Genomic DNA, 5,310 nt, shown 5'->3' on the forward strand with positions numbered 1-5,310 from the left:
TAATAATAACTCACGTGAGTGAGGTCGATCCCACAAGGATTGAAGGATTGAGCAATTTTAGTTTAGTGGTTGATTTAGTCAAGCAAACAGAAGTTGATTTGAGTGAATTTGTGTTCAACAAGAATTAAATTGCATAGAATGTAAAGGGGAGTGGGTGATTTGCAGGAAATTAAAGGGAACAAAAAGAAAAAGAGCGGAATCTTAAAGAACAAGAAATTAAAATGGCAGAAACTTATAACGCAAGAAATATAAATTGCAGAATCTTAAAGTGCAAGAAATGTAAATTGCTTGAATTATAAAGGGAATTGGGAAGTGGATTTGCAAAAATTAAACAAGGAAAAGTAAAATTCAACAAACAGAAATGTAACAGATGGATTCAACTAAACCGGATCTCAAATGAAAATGAAAATAAACTTGGTGTAGCAACGAAACAAGGAAATTGAAATGAAAACCAATAGATCTCAGGACCCAAGAGACTAGATAACCAAGTCTAGATCTCAATACCTTCTTAGATCCAAATTTAGAATTCAATTGTAAGAAAAGTAAAGATCCAGCAGTAGAAGAAAGGAACTCAAATATTGATTTCTCAAAAAGTGTAGTAAAGAAAACAGAGAGATCTCAAGGTGAGATTGAGACAGAATTTCCTCAATTCTTCAACACCCAAGACTCAAAATCTCCAAATAGCTCAAAACCCAAAAGCTCTCTACTGTGAATACTATGAAAATTCTTAAAGAAAACTCTAAAAAGAAAATCTCCCTAAAACTTCAAATCCTAAGCTATTTATACACTTTCTTCAAATGATCATTAAGCCTTGAATTGGGCCTTTAGCCTTGATGGAATTGGGTTGATAGTAGCCTCCGTTGATTGCTCTTGGTGTTGGGAAGAAATCCAATAGTGAACCGGGCCATGAACCATTCACGTTTGAGTCAACGTTTGAGGCAAACGTTGACTCAAACGTCCCTTGTGTGACATTATGCAGCTCGGCCAAGTTGCTGTCTTCCACGTTTGAGCCAACGTTTGAGGTCAAACGTGAGCTCAAACGTGGTTCCCCCATGCTACTCCTTTGGCCAACGTTTGGCCCAACGTTTGAGGCAAACGTTGGCGCAAACGTGGCTCACTCAATGCATCAAACAGAGGTGCTCTTCTTTGCTTTTATGGCGCCAACATTTGACCTCACGTTTGAGGCAAACGTTGGCGCAAACGTTGGTTTGCTCCAGGGGTGCTTCTCCTTGCTAATATGTGGCCAACGTTTGACCTCACGTTTAAGGCAAACGTTGGCTCAAATGTTGCCATGCCCAGGAGTGCTCTTTCTCTTCTTTTTGGCGCCAACGTTTGACCTCACGTTTGAAGCAAACGTTGGCGCAAACGTTGCCTTCCCTTGCTCCTTCTTCAGCCAACGTTTGCCTCAACGTTTGAGGCAAACGTTGGCGCAAACATTGGCTCTTCTCCAGGGTGTTCTTCATCTGCTTCTCACGTTTGAGTTAACGTTTGAGGCAAACGTTAGCTCAAACGTGAATCCCTCTTTTCAAGCCCATTCTTGCAACCTTCTTCCAAGCTTTATTCCACCTATCATCAACCAACAATTGCATCAAAGCTATGCTCTAATCATGAGAGTTATTCTTTTTCTTGTCATATAAGCAATTATGGCATAAAACTCATGAAAATGCATCAATTCATCCATAGTTGATTGAATCTAAGGAAACATGATATTCCACCTAATTGGCTTACTTGTGACCCAAGAAAGTGCATAAAACTAAATGAGAACAAAGGAAAAAGACTAGTGAAACTAGGCTAAGAAGACTTGTCATCAAATCTCTCTTCCATTGAGCACCCTCTTCACAAATGTCTATGAGGACTTGGTCCAACCTTTGATCAAAGTTGACCCTTCTAGTGTAGGGGTGTGCATCTCCTTGCATCATGGGCAAGTTGAATGCCAACCTTACATTCTCCGGACTAAAATCTAAGCATTTCCCCCGAGCCATTGTAAGCCAATTCTTTGGGTCCGGGTTCACACTTTGATTATGGTTCTTGGTGATCCATGCATTGGCATAGAACTCTTGAACCATTAAGATTCCGACTTGTTGAATGGGGTTGGTGAGAACTTCCCAACTTCTTCTTCGAATCTCATGTCGGATCTCCGGATATTCATTCTTTTTTAGCTTAAAAGGGACCTCGGGGATCACCTTCTTCTTGGCCACAACTTTATAGAAGTGGTCTTGATGCACCCTTGAGATGAATCTCTCCATCTCTCATGACTCGGAGGTGGAAGCTTTTGCCTTCCCTTTCCTCTTTCTAGAGGTTTCTCTGGCCTTAGGTGCCATAAATGGTTATGGAAAAATAAAAAGCAATGCTTTTACCACACCAAACTTAGAAGGTTTGCTCGTCCTCGAGTAAAAGAAGAAGGAAGAGAGTAGAAGAAGAAGAAATAGAGGAGATGAATGGGGCTTAGTGTTTCGGCCAAGGGGGAGAAGTAGTGTGTATGTTGTATGAAAATGAAGGAGTGAAGATTGGTTTATATTGGAGTGGAGAGGGGGGTATGGTTCGGCCATTATAGGTGGGTTTGGGTGGGAAAGTGGTTTGAATTTGAATGGTGAGGTAGGTGGGGTTTTATGAAGGATGGATGTGAGTGGTGAAGAGAATAGTGGGATTTGATAGGTGAGGGGGTTTTGGGGAAGAGGTATTGAGGTGATTGGTGAATGGGTGAAGAAGAGAGAGAGAGATAGGGTAGGTGGGGATCCTGTGGAGTCCACAGATCCTGAGGTGTCAAGGATATCTCATCCCTGCACCAAGTGGCATGCAAAAATGCCCCTTTCTGCCAATCCTGGCGTTAAACGCCAGGCTGCTGCCCATTTCTGGCGTTTAACGCCAGCTTCTTACCCATTTCTGGCGTTAAACGCCAGTCTGGTGCCCATTTCTGGCGTTAAACGCCCAGAATGGTGCCAGACTGGGCGTTTAACGCCCATTCTGCTACCCTTACTGGCGTTTAAATGCCAGTAAGTTTCTCCTCCAGGGTGTTCTATTTTTAATACTGTTTTTTCTTCTATTTTTGCTTTTTTCAATTGTTTTTTTTTTACTTCACATGATCATCAACCTACAGAAAACGTAAAATAACAAAAGAAAATAGAAATTTAACATAGATAATTAAAGATTGGGTTGCCTCCCAACAAGCGCTTCTTTAATGTCAATAGCTTGACAGTGGGCTCTCATGGAGCCTCACAGATGTTTAGAGTAATGTTGGAACCTCCCAACACCAAACTTTAGAGTTTGACTGTGGGGGCTCTGTTTGACTCTGTATTGAGAGAAGCTCTTCATGCTTCCTCTCCATGGTTACAGAGGGATATCCTTGAGCTTTAAACACAAGGGAGTCTTCATTCACTTGAATGATCAATTCTCTTCTGTCAACATCAATTACAGCTTTTGCTGTGGCTAGGAAGGGTCTGCCAAGGATGATGGATTCATCCATACACTTTCCAGTCTCTAGGATTATGAAATCAGCAGCGATGTAGTGGCCTTCAACCTTTACCAAGACATCCTCTACAAATCCATAAGCCTGTTTTCTTGAATTGTCTGCCATCTCTAGTGAGATTCTTGCAGCTTGTACCTCAATGATCCCTAGCTTCTCCATTACAGAGAGAGGCATGAGGTTTATGCTTGACCCTAGGTCACACAGAGCCTTCTCAAAGGTCATGGTGCCTATGGTACAAGGTATTGAGAACTTTCCAAGATCTTGTCTCTTCAGAGGTAATTTCTGCCTAGTCAAGTCATCCAGTTCTTTGGTGAGCAAGGGGGGTTCATCCTCCCAAGTCTCATTACCGAATAACTTGGCATTTAGTTTCATGATTGCTCCAAGGTACTTAGCAACTTGCTCTTCAGTAAGATCTTCATCCTCTTCAGAGGAAGAATACTCATCAGAGCTCATGAATGGCAGAAGAATACATCATCTTCATTCTCTCAGTGTGAGCCTCAAATTTCCATGGTTCCTCATGAGGGAACTCCTTAGAGGCCAGTGGACGTCCAGTGAGGTCTTCCTTAGTGGAGATCACTGCCTCTTCCTCCTCTCCAAGTTCGGCCGTGTGGGTCATGTTGATGGCCTTGCACTCTCCTTTTGGATTCTCTTCTGTATTGCTTGGAAGAGTACTAGGAGGGAGTTCAGTAACTTTCTTACTCAGCTGACCTACTTATGCCTCCAAATTTCTAATGGAGGACCTTGTTTCAATCATAAAACTTTGAGTGGTTTTAATTAGATCAGAGACTACAGTTGCTAAGTCAGAGTGGCTCTGCTTAGAATCCTCTGTCTGTTGCTGAGAAGATGATGGAAAAGACTTGCTATTGCTAAACTTGTTTCTTCCACCATTACTGTTGTTGAAGCCTTGTTGAGGTCTCTGTTGATCCTTCCATGAAAGATTTGGATGATTTCTCCATGAAGGATTATAGGTGTTTCCATAGGATTCTCCCATGTAATTCACCTCTTCCATTGCAGGGTTCTCAGGGTCATAAGCTTCTTCTTCAGAGGAAGCTTCCTTAGTACTGACTGATGCAGCTTGTATTCCAGACAGACTCTGAGAAATCATATTGACTTGCTTAGTCAATATTTTGTTCTGAGCCAATATGGCATTCAGAGTATCAAACTTAAAAACTCCTTTCTTCTGATTTGTCCTATTATTCACAGGATTCTTTTCAGAGGTGTACATGAATTGGTTATTTGCAACCATTTCAATGAGTTTCTAAGCTTCTGCAGGCGTCTTCTTCAAATGAAGAGATCCTCCAGCAGAACTATCCAATAACATTTTGGATAGTTCAGACAGACCATCATAGAAGATACCTATGATGCTTCATTCTGAAAGCATGTCAGAAGGACAACTTCTGATCAATTGCTTGTATCTTTCCCAAGCTTCATAGAGGGATTCACCTTCCTTTTGTCTGAAGGTTTGGACTTTCACTCTAAGCTTGCTCAATTTTTGAGGTGGAAAGAACTTTGCCTAGAAGGCATTAACTAGCTTTTCCCAAGAGTTCAGACTTTCTTTAGGTTGTGAGTCCAACCATATCCTAGCTCTGTCTCTTACAGCAAAAGGGAAGAGCATAAGTCTGTAGACCTCAGGATCAACCCTATTGGTCTTGGCAGTGTCACAGATTTGCAAGAATTCAGCTAAGAACTGATGAGGATCTTCCAATGGAAGTCCATGAAACTTGCAATTCTGTTGCATTAGAGAAACTAATTGAGGCTTAAGCTCAAAATTGTTTGCTCCAATGGCAGGGATAGAGATGCTTCTCCCATAGAAGTCAGGAGTAGGTGCAGTAAAGTCACCAAGC

General features: G+C 41.7%; 1 non-coding gene across 1 annotated transcript; it reads left to right on the forward strand.

Annotated features, from left to right (window-relative positions):
• Positions 1 to 4,841: 4,841 nt before the first annotated feature.
• LOC148581042 (small nucleolar RNA R71) lies at positions 4,842 to 4,949 on the forward strand. Its single transcript, XR_015899077.1, has one exon. It is a non-coding gene; the product is annotated as a small nucleolar RNA R71 (small nucleolar RNA).
• Positions 4,950 to 5,310: the final 361 nt, after the last annotated feature.

This window comes from Arachis ipaensis, chromosome B10 (assembly GCF_059453495.1).
Source record: "Arachis ipaensis isolate K30076 ecotype BB chromosome B10, ASM5945349v1, whole genome shotgun sequence".
In the NCBI taxonomy this organism is placed as follows: Eukaryota; Viridiplantae; Streptophyta; class Magnoliopsida; order Fabales; family Fabaceae; genus Arachis; species Arachis ipaensis.